This window comes from Notamacropus eugenii, chromosome 5, assembly GCF_028372415.1.
Source record: "Notamacropus eugenii isolate mMacEug1 chromosome 5, mMacEug1.pri_v2, whole genome shotgun sequence".
NCBI classification, from domain to species: Eukaryota; Metazoa; Chordata; class Mammalia; order Diprotodontia; family Macropodidae; genus Notamacropus; species Notamacropus eugenii.
In genome coordinates this window covers 179,403,840-179,415,158 of record NC_092876.1, presented here as the reverse complement: position 1 = coordinate 179,415,158, position 11,319 = coordinate 179,403,840, and the positions used below count along the sequence as shown (strand labels likewise).

The 11,319-nt window shown below is 44.9% G+C and overlaps 1 protein-coding gene and 1 pseudogene across 6 annotated transcripts in view; one reads left to right on the top strand and one right to left on the bottom strand.

The window, feature by feature from the left end:
* The first annotated feature begins 1,510 nt into the window (after positions 1–1,510).
* The window catches only part of ZBTB44 (zinc finger and BTB domain containing 44), a 69,011-nt gene continuing 59,202 nt past the window's right edge, over positions 1,511–11,319 (top strand). For 3 of the 6 annotated variants that reach the window (XM_072611608.1, XM_072611607.1, XM_072611609.1), the window contains exon 1: positions 1,937–2,065. The gene's annotated coding sequence lies outside the window, so the exon portion shown is untranslated. Of the gene's footprint in view, positions 2,066–2,422; positions 2,622–11,319 lie in introns of those variants that run through there. The other 3 variants (XM_072611603.1, XM_072611605.1, XM_072611610.1) reach the window with 3 other exon arrangements.
* Positions 8,642–9,191, bottom strand: LOC140505525 (retinal rod rhodopsin-sensitive cGMP 3',5'-cyclic phosphodiesterase subunit delta pseudogene; annotated as a pseudogene).

The following is an 11,319-nucleotide window of genomic DNA, read 5'->3' as shown; positions in this document are numbered from 1 at the left end:
ATCACCTCATCAAGAGGGGCTCAAAATCCACTTGGTAAGGGAAGAAATGAGTGATCCACCAGACTGCCCAGGTACGTTTGCTAAGTGCCTACAGTAGTTAAGATCAGACGACCTGTGACAGTATCACAACCCAAATATTTTCCAGGTCAAGACACCAATTCACAGACACAAAGCCCTTTTGAGAAGACAAACTCAAGAGGAGAATCTAGAGAGCAATGAAGAACACCTGGGCCAAACAGTAGCCAAAGATCTGTAGTTTACGGAAGGAACACCAACCCCACCCCACCCCACCCCACTCTGAACCTAAGGAGGGGTCCACTCCGTTAAATTAAAACAGGTGGAAAACCACTTTTTACTGCCATCTGATCTAACTCGGGGAAAGCCGGTTATTTTCAAGGGAGTTATTAAAGTAACAATTAACTTCGGTTTAACAATCATTTATTGACAACCTACTTTGAAGAAATTAAGAGAGACAGAGGGTGGGGAAGAGAGAGGAAGAGAAAGAAACGGAAGGAAGGAAAAGAAAAGAAAAAAGTTAGAAAAGGAAGGTGGGAAGTCCCTACCCTCAATGAGCTTACAGAAGAGTTTGTTTTTAACTTAGAGGCAGGTTCAGGGAAGACGTTTATAGAATGAATGCATGAGACCATAAAAATTAAAGCTCCAAGTTCTCTTGTGCCATGTGGGAGCAGCAGCGTCGAGGGAGTAAAACCGAAAGCCGTGCTCGAGGCGCCCGGGCTGCACAGGTCTCCAGGACCCCCCGGCAGGGTGCGAAGGGAAACGGGCTTCCGGGCGCACTCCCCTGCAGCGCGCTGCCTCGGGGCGCACCGAACCCAGGAAAGAAGGGCTTCCGAGCACTCGAGTCTTCGCGAGGGAAGGAAGGCCGCCGCGCCGGGCAGCTCCGCAGCGCGGTAAGGACGCTCCCGGTAAAAATCTTCTTTCGCCGGTAAATGGAAAGTCGAGCTTGCATTTGACGGCGGGCAACCCTTCCTTGGGACGTCACAGAGTCAAAGGTGGGTCTCCGGCTCGGTGGCGGGGGCGGCCGGAGCACGTGGCTGTGTGTAAATACATTCCCGGGGGTGCACATCGGTAAATGCGGGACCGCACACGCACGTCCTCGTGCGTAGCGCGGCCCCCACGACTGCGCGGCGCGGTGAATTCCACGTGCGGGTCTCTATTGTACGAGTGGAGAAGCTGAGGCGTGGGGAAGCGCGCTGCTTGCGCAAGGTCGGGCTAAGGCGGGCAGGCGTCGGAGCCAGGCACTCTGACTCTGGGCTCTGGAGCCCGGTGCCTGGCCGCAACCATCGGGCGCCGGGGCAGCTGCGCGCTCCAGCCCACGGCTGACCAGCTTTGAGCCCGGAGAGAGCGCGGACCCAGGCGTACGCCTGCGCGCTCCCTCCCGCCCCGCCCCCCGGCGGGCTCCGCCCAACCCCTCCACTTCTACCACTCTGCCCCGGCCCAGTCTCCAGCGCGAGGCATTGTGGGACACAAACAAAGTGCCCCCCAAACAGGCTGGAGTGAGCGGAGCAGCGACAGCGGCGGCGGCGCCCGGGCCCCGCACGCGCCGCGACCGCCTCCCCCCCTTCCCCCAACCTTCCCCTCCCCCCTCCCTTCATTCCTCCCCCCTTCCCCCTCCCCACCCCGCCGGGAGAACGCGAGCTGCCTCCACGCTCCCCTAACCGCCAACCGCCCCCCAACGGCCGCCCGCGCGAGCGCGCCGCCGCGGCTCCCCCGCTCCCTCTTCCACCGCCCCCCGCCGCCGTCGTGAGGGGGTGGCTCGCTTGCCGCCTTTCCGCCCACCTCCGAGACAGCTCGGCCGCCGCCGCCATGCCCGAGCCTCAGGCTCTCCACGGGCCTAGGCGCGGCGGCCCGAGATAGGGTCCCCTCCGCCGCCGCCCGGGGGAGGAGAGAGGGAGAGCGAGCCACCCGTGCGCTCCGCCCCCTCCCCCCGGGGCTGTCGCTGCCGCCGCCGCCGCCGCCGCCTCCGTCGGGCGGGGGGGAGGAGGAGGAGAAGGAGGAGTACCAGGCCGCCGAGCCCCGGTTCAGTTGTCGTCAGCGTCCCCCACAGGTAACGGGGAGGCCGGGGGGGGGGGGGGGTGGGGTCGTCGCGGCCCCCGTGTAGTGGCGTAGGAGGGAGAGCGCGAGGACCCTCCGCTGTCTCCGCTCCTCTCGAGGGACCAGACAGCACCACCTCCCCCATGCCTTGCCATGCCCGTCTGCGGGGACGCCCCCGCGACGAGTAATCACGCCTGGAGGTGAAGTCAGGAGCCCCTTGTGCCCCGGGAGATTTCCCCCCATTTTTTTCCCTTTGGAGCAGACGTCTTCTCGGCGTCGGGAGAGCCGGCGTCCAGTCGTGGCTGGGTTTGGGAGGGCGCTCCTTCCTTTTTCCCTCTTCTTGCCCTTTTCTTGGTGGTTCCTCCAGCAGGATCCGGGGCGCTTGTTAAAAACAAACCCCCAAAGCCCGAAGCATCTCGTGCGGTCCTGGTCTGCTGGGTGACTGAGCGCGGGCAGCTTGCCTCGGGGCAGGGCAGGTAGAGTCGGAAGGGATGGAAGGAAACCTGTGGACGGCTGTAAGAAGTTGGAGACTTCGGGGTTTCTTTGGTCGTGTGCGGAAGTGAAGACCAGTAAGCCTAATTTAATGCCCCTGTCAGTCAGTGCTTAGTGGGCTGGTGCCGAGTTCTGGCCACTCGACTTGGCGAGCCACGAACTGCTTCTCGTGGCTGGTTTGCACAGGAAATAACGTCCTGTTGGTTTCTTCTTTGCGAACTCAAGGCGTTCATACGAGAGTGCAGAGTGTAAGAAAGAGGTGGTGTGCTTCCTGGTGGATAGTTCTTGTTTATTAAAGGTGGTTGGAACTTCACGCTGAAGGGTCACCAGCCCCAAGTCGCCCCTTAGAGCTGAGTCAGAGTAGGTTATATTGACTCTTCACTTTTTTTTAGAGGTGAAGTATTTAGTCCCTTTGCAGCTCTATGCTTTCACTCAACCTGTGGTATTTTTCTCACATCCCAGTTGCAGAAAGATACTTTTTCAGTGGATGAGGGTAGCTGCTTTTATAGAGCAGTAGAGAATTGCCTTTACAACTCTTTCAGGGAGATGGAGAAGAATGTAGATTTTTACTGACTTTGGAAAATCAGAGCTTCATTAGGTTCAGAAAACTAGACATGCACATTTAACTTAAATCAGTCTTCCAAGACATATTTGTAGTGGTGAGGATTTTGTGGATTTGTCTGCTTATATCATAAAGTATAAAACTGACAAATGTTTGTTCATTGCGAAGGAGTTGAGTTACATGATTGGTAAACACAGTGCAGATGTTTTGATTGTTCAGAACTGAGAAAGAATTCATAAATATGTGGTTCCAAATATTGCCTTGGAGTTGGGCTTAAGAGGGAAATAAGCATTTATTAATCTCCTACTATGTGTCAAGCACTGTGCTAAGCCCTTTATAAATATTACTTCATTTGATCTTCTCAACCTTGTCAGGTAGGTACTTTAAGTTCAAGGGAACAGAGGTCGACCAGAGCAGGCAAAGCCAGCTTAGGCAGTTCATCTGCCTTCAGTTAGCTAGGTGCCAAGAGGCTAAAGGTGTGCCTATATTCTTCCACTACTGCTTTAGTTCCTTATATGATGGATAAGGGGCCACAATCTTTTTTGTTTCAAATCCAAAGGTTGCAGATAGGGGGTTGGAGAGAATAAGCCAGTGAATTAAATACTTTGTAATGTGGGAAAGCTGTAGCAATGGTGGAGGTTGCTGTAGCCCCAGTCCTATCATACCAGACTGAATACCCCAGTGTTCTGATGCCTTTCTTATCTACTAGCCTGGAACTACTTTTGTAATCATTATTAAACAAAAGAACTGCATTACCACTATGCCCATTATAGTATATTCTAATACTAAACTTTGAGGAGGTGCATTTTGCAAACCATTATGCAGATTTATCTTTGGCTTTGTCATCAGAGTTGTTTGGGAATTAAATGCTTATGTTAGAAGCTGAAGTGTAGACACACAGGTATAACCCAGTGCCTACTAAGCCTGGGCAACTAGGTGGTATAGGGGATAGAGTGCTAGACTTCAGACACTTACTAGCTGTGTAACTGGCACAACTGAACAATAAAAAGCAACAAACCAAGTCAGTAGAGTCAAGACTAGAATGATAAACATTCTTGTTACCAGTAACATTTTTTTTCTTAAAAACATACATGTTGTGTTTTGAAAGAAAAAAGTTGAGAATTTTGAAAATTCTGAACCGTATTTTAAATTACCTTTGTTGTTTTTTAGTCCTTTTTCAGTCATGTCCAACTCCCTATGGACCCCAGGTGGAGTTTTCTTAGCAAAGATACTGGAATAGTTTGCCATTTCCTTCTCCAGCTCATTTTAGAGATGAGGAAACTGAGGCAAACTGATTAACTTTCCTGGGGTCACACAGCTGGTAAGTGTGACATCAGATTTGAATTCAGAAAGATGAGTCTTCCTTCAGGCTCAACACTCCTGCCATCCAACACTGTACCCCGCCTAGCTGCCCTTTAAATTACCTTGGCAGCCAACAAAGTGGGGGGAGGATGGCAGTGGTTTTTTAGATAATTTTCAATGATTACCTAGAATGAGAAAATCAAACAAAATTTCAGACTTACAAACCTGTTGTCATATCCAATAAAATTGTTGAGAGCTAGCTGATTTGCGTGGACATGGGTTGGGGACATTTTGTTACAAGGTCACAGAAAGGAGAATGCACATTTGAATTTTGTTGAGACTTAATTTCACTTGTCTTTTGTTGGGTTTTACTCTTGTTATTAGGTTAAAGGTGTTAGCTGGCATGAGTGACAAGGCAAGTTTACTTGTATTCCATTCTTATTGTAAACTAAGTCATGGAGCAGCTTGGTATCAAAGTAGATAGAATATCAGCCCTGGAATCAGGAGGACCCAAGTTCAAATACAACCTCAACCATTTACTAACTGTGTGATCCCAGACAAGTCACTTAACCCTGATTGCTTCCAAAAGAAAAGAAAGCTAAAGTCTTGTAGATTTATTTTGCTAGTTGCAAAGTAATAAAAATTATATTTTCCATCACTTAGCACAGAGGTGGGGAACCTGTGGCCTCCAGCCCATATGTAGCCCACTAGGTCCCTCAAGTTTGACCTTTTGACTGAATCATGAAGTTTGGATTCAGTTAAAGGGCCAAACTTGAGGACCTAGAGGGCCACATATGGCTTGGAGGCCACAGGTTCCCCACCCCTGACTTAGCATATTAAAACTGAAAAGGTTCTTAGGGTTAGCCCAGCCCCTCTCATTTTGCAGATGAAATTGAGGCCAGAGAAGTTGAGTGATTTGCCCAAGATCACACAGGAACAGACCATGCCAGCACTCACATCATCTGACTTTGAATTCTGGCTGTTCCAAAAGTCTGACTTTTCTCTCAGTTAATATTTGATTGTTAGATGCTCAGTGGTTAATGAGGTAGGAGCTTTAGGTGGAAGCTTGGTAACTTAAGAGAAAAGGACCAGATATCAGATGCTAGCTTAACCTCTTCATACTTGCCTGACCTTGGACATGTCACTTAACGTTTCTGGATTTCATTTCTTTTTTTTCAATTTTATTTGTTTTCAGTGTTCTACAATCACTTCTATATAACAGATTTTTCTCCCCCTTCTTTCTCCCTCTCTCCCCAAATCAGCATACAAGTTTATATAGGTTCTACACATTAATTCCTATTAAATACATTTTCACCTTAGTCATGTTGTGTAGAAGAATTAAAATGAATGGGAGAAGTCATAAAACAAACCAAAACGTAATACAGAAGAAAATGATCTGATTCATTCTGCAATCGAATTCCATAGTTCTTTCTCTGGATGTGGAAGGTATTTTGCCTTGAGACCATTGGGAATATTTTAAGTCCTTGGATTGCAATGAGGTTCTAAGTCTACCAGAAAACTTCCTCCCACACTGTGGTTGTTGCTGTGTACAAAGTTCTCCTGGTTCTGCTCCTTTCACTCAGCATTAGTTCATGTAAGTCTTTCCAGGCTTCTCTGAAGTCTTCCTGTTCATCATTTCTTACAGCACAATAGTATTCCATTACCAATAATATTCCATATACAACAGTTTATTCAGCCATTCCCCAGTTGATGGGCATCCCCTTGATATCCAGTTTTTGGCCACCACAAAGAGTGCTGCTATAAATATTTTAGTACATATGGGATGAATTTCATTTCTTAATACGTAAAATAAGGGGAAGGGATTAGATGATCTCTAGTATACCTCTAACATTCTCAAATCTGTCTATGATCCTGATCCTTAGTTGCAGAGTCAGATTTTGACTCTACGTAAGAAGAAACTTTCTAACAGAACTATGGAAGTGAAATGTGCTTCCTCTGGAAGTATCCTGGGGTCTCTCAGAGGTCTTCACACAAAGACTGGATCAGGAGTTGTCAGGGATTGTTTTTTTAGAGAGAATCCTTGTTAAAGATATGGGTGGGAAGAGGAGGATGTCAGATTCATTGTCCTCTGAGGTTTCTTCCCCTTCAGATTCTGTAATTATAGTTAAGGAAACTTGTGATTTGGAAACCTTATGGTCTTTTAAAAATTTCTCAAAGCTGTGGAAAAATGATATGGATAGTTTTATGAAATATAGCTGTAAAATTGGTTGTGCTCAAGCAAAACCTGAATGATAATAAATGTTAAATTGAATGGTTACCCGTCAGGAAAATTGATAGAAGGTATTCATGCTGTAAGTGTATATAAAGCAATGTTCTTCCCAGATGAGGAATAACTATTTTGCCTTTGAAATGTTTTATTGATGCTTTTTCTCTTTTTACTTCATATCACTTCCTACTTGCCCCTCTCATTCTATTGAACCCTACTTTGTAACAACAACTGCAAATCATGCCCCCAAAAATCTACATATTGACTCTATTGACTATTAGTAACCTCATCCCCACACTTCTAATCTACCACCTTTTCTGCTGAAGCATGAGACATATTTCACTGTGAATCCTCTAAAGTTATTGGATCTCAAACTTAAGACCATAGAGGTCATTCTAGTCCTGACCTCTCACTTCAGTGATGTAATTGATCCAAAGAGTTTCCTAGATCACACAGATAGTAAGTGGCAGAGGTGGGATTTAAAATAGTTTTGTGATTCCAAATCCCAGGGATCTTTTCACTACATGAAGCCACTGTGGTTTTCTGTTTTTGTTTTGTTTTTTGCTGTTATTGTGCAAATTGTTCTTATGGCTCTGCTCACTTTGGTCTTTGTAGTTTCTCTAAATTTTTCATATTTGTCATTTATGGCACAGTAATATTGAGGAACAACTTATGCTGCTCATCTCAAAATCTCTTAACTCAGAAAAACTTGGTGAAAGCCTTCCAAAAGTCAAGTGAACTCCTTCAAAATATAATAGTATATTCTTTTTTAATGATTATATTCAGAGTTTGGATGATCATTTGCCAGTAGTAAGTGGAATTTCATTTTTAGATATAAATTGAATTATTAAATGACTTCATTACTCATACTTTTTTTTTGTCTTGTTTTTTAAAATTACCTCCCAAGAAGGATCCTTTTTGTTGGCGGGCAGGATAAGTTTAGCTTTATTCTTTATCTTCATAGAACAGATCATAGAAACTTTATTCTTTGTGAAAAATTCATGCCTCTTTTCTTACCTTGTTTAAAAAAATCTCTCACAGTCAGTGTTTCATTACATAGAATGTCTAACCAATATATTCAAGTCTTATTTTCCATATATCTATCCTCTTTTCTGTTTGGCTTTAGTCTCAAGGGCCAAGCATTCAGTGCACTCATACACATGAGTTTTGACAAGTTTGCATCTATCTGTTGCAAACAGTTGATGGATACCTTAGAGGAAGGGAAGGGAGAGAGAAGCTACCTACTAAAATATTGACAGATACAAAAATAAAAAATAAAATTACCGCATCAAATAAAACATTGGAACTACCAATAGATCTTACTTGTTGGGAATTATTAATATTTTATAGCTTCCAAAAGACTACATTCATTTCTGTATGCTGGAACTTGGGGGGGGGGCACACTCCCTCCTTGTATATGATTATGATTGAACTGTCATATACTCTTAAGTGCAAAGGACACTAAGATAAGAGTCAAATGCCCTTGCCTTTACAGAGTTTACATTCTTACAGGTTGCATTTGTCCTTCGTCCTTTTTTTTTTGAGGACTACAGGAATGTTTTAATTCATAAATTGGTTTTAATTGTATTATCTAATAATATCACAGTCTATTTTATAAGTTTATGAAGACATAAAACAATGGAAACCAAACATGGTGTTGGAAAATGAACTCTATCCAAAAGTAGGGGCTGAGAAAGAATTAGCTCCAATGGGGATAAGAGGAGCAGGAGTGGGAGGATGCCATTCGCAAGGCAGGTTCCTGATCAGTGTGCATCCAGCTATATTTGCATCTGGACAGGGCTCTTGGCTCCTCTTCTTGTCCTGTTTTGGGGTGAGGAAGGTTGGGCTGGTCAGTGGAGGCTGGTCACCAGGTAGGAAAAGACCAGCTGGCTGCCTCTACAGAATTGTTCAGGTCGGGGTGCAGGTCTTACTTGCTAGAGGGAGTCAGAGGTGCTGGTGCTGGTGCTGGTGCTGCTACTGCTGCTGCTGCTGCTGCTAAAAAAGGGAGTGTGGAAGAAAGTAAAACATCTCCCTTCCCTCTCCCCACCCCAAAAAAACAAAAACCAGAACACAGATCCTGGAAAATACACACACACCCTTCTCTCAAATGTAGAAAAGTCTCTCCCTGGATGTGTTGATGAGAAGGTTGTCGTCAAAGAACTTGGTCTCTGTGATCACATTCCCACTTAAGACGTTTGCTGGCATCATCCAGGACTCTGGCACTTTCTCTATCAAGGATTGCCAGGTGTTTGTGAAATTAGGAATCATGAAGCCAAATTTGAAAAACCATTCTTCTAGGCACTACCTTTTAAAATAGACTTTTTTGCTCCAAGAGGAATTTGTCTATCTGCTCTGCTGAAAAAAAGTTCAACTCCCGAGATAAGGCCTTATACTTGAGAATTTTCTTGGGGACACAGGCTTCATGCTCCACACAAGGGACAAACAGGTCTTTTGTTTCCTGCCAAAGGATCTTCCCTGTCTCAGCATCTCAGAGGTTCATCCAATTAACTTGAAGGCCCCTCAGGATCTTCTGGCCCTCTCATCCTCAGTGGACATGACTAGGATCTGCTCCTGGCTGTGCTGCCCTGGAGCTGCATCTGGAAGTCCTGAGGACAGCAGCTGTGGCTGGAAGGCAGCCTGAGTGGGGGATGGGGCTAGAGCAAGATTCTTGCCCTTCGCTCTGGAAGAGGATCATGACATCAGGATGGCGATGACATGACTTGGAGTTGACTTTGATTTGAGTGAGGGAGGGGGGCTGTGCAAGGTAACCAGCCTCACTTTTTTCTTCGGAACCATCTGGGTCCAGTGGCCTGATATTCATCAGGACTACTGGAGATGGCCCAGGATGCAGTGGGAGACCCTGGCCATTTTAGGCTAAGGTCTTTTCAAGTTCTCACTTTGAGTCAGGTAACCCTCTTTCAGTGAATAGACTTTCTAAGAAGTGAGTCAAGGGATGGCCCCTTTAATGGAAAAAAAAAATCAAACTGGGAGGGGAAGACCCTCAGGGTTTCTGGCCAAAAGAGAAACAGTTACTATTTACATTTACTTTGAGGCAGGAGGGCCCCCAAAATAGCCATTAAGTGGTGCTTCTGTGGGAACCTATTATTGTCCATTCTACTAGCTCCAGAGTGAAATGGTTTTAAGGTTTTGTCTTTGAGAAAGAAATCTAGCCAGTAAACCCCAGGAAAGATATAAATCTATAAACATATGTAGGATATATGCAAAATTAATACAAAGTAGTTTGGGGAGGAAAGGGACTAGTAGTTGTGGGGAATGTGGGAAGACTACATGAGGAAGATGGTACTTGAACTCAGTTTTGAGGGAAGTCAAATTCCAAAGGGTGGAAATGAGGAGAGAGAGTATTCTGGACATGGAGGCAGGTGAACAAGACTGTGATAATAATAATTAGTAGCTTTTATAAAATGCTTTAAGGTTCGTGAAGCACTTTTACAAAAATTATCTCATCTGATCCTCACAATAATCCTGTGAGATAGAGTCTGTTATTGTTCCTATTTTACTGATGAGACTGAGACTGCAAAGGTTTTTAAATGACTCGCCCAGGTCACGCATTTACCAAAGTATTTGAGGCAAGATTTGAACTCAAGTCTTCATCCAACAGCAGCAGGCTATCCACTGCAACACCTACTTGCCTAGATGCATTATGAAGGGTGGAGTGCCGTGTGTAAGGAACAGCAAGTATGTTAGGGTGGTGGGATAGGAGAATAACGTTTTTAAAAAATTGGAAAGATAGAAAAAGGGGCTAGGTTGTAAAGAGCTTTAAATGTCAAATAGGAGTTGATCCCAGAAGTAATATGTGCTTAAGAAAAATCACTGGTAACCTATGCTTAGTGGAGATTCAAGGTCCAGAGATTAAATGGTCCAGCTAAGAAGTGATTAGGACTTAAAGTAAGATAATAGCTATGTGATTAGAGAAGACACAGTATTGAGGGAATCCTATGGAGAAAGAAACAAGATTTAGCAAAGATTAGAAATGTGGGGTGAGTAAGAATGAAGAACCAACAATCAGTCAACAGGTAACCTAGTCTCCTGTATGTCTGGCACTTTATGCTAGGCAATTGGGGGATACAAGTTCAAAAAATGAATCTGGGTGACTTGGAAGAATGGTAATATCTCCAATAGAACTATAGGAGTTTGGAAGAGGGATGGGACAAGATGAGTTCTGTCAAGGAATGTTGAATTTTAAATGCCTATAATAGACATCTAGTTGAAAATGTCCGGGGTTGGTGATCTGGTACTGGACCAGCTCAGGAGAAAGATTAGGACTAGATTTGTAAATCTTGAAGTCAATCTACATAGGGATGATAATTGAATCAGTGGGAGCTAATGAGCTTATCAAGTGTGAGAGTGTTGAAAAGATAGAGTTATGGAATATATCCATATTGGGCATTTGTGACATGGATGATGCTTTAAAGACTGAGGAGGATCAGTCAAGCAGGAAGAGTATCAAAAGCGTACAATGTGTTTTGAAAATCTAGAGATGGAAGAGTTTCTAGGGTGAGAGGATGGTGAGATAGCATGCTTCTGGGAGGGTACAAGAATGAGAATTGAGAAAAAGCCATTAGATACAGCAACTAAGAAATTGTTGGTAACTTTGGAGACAACAATTGCAGTTAAGTGATGACTTTGGAAGCCAATTTGTAGAAGCAAGTAAGAGAAGAGGCAT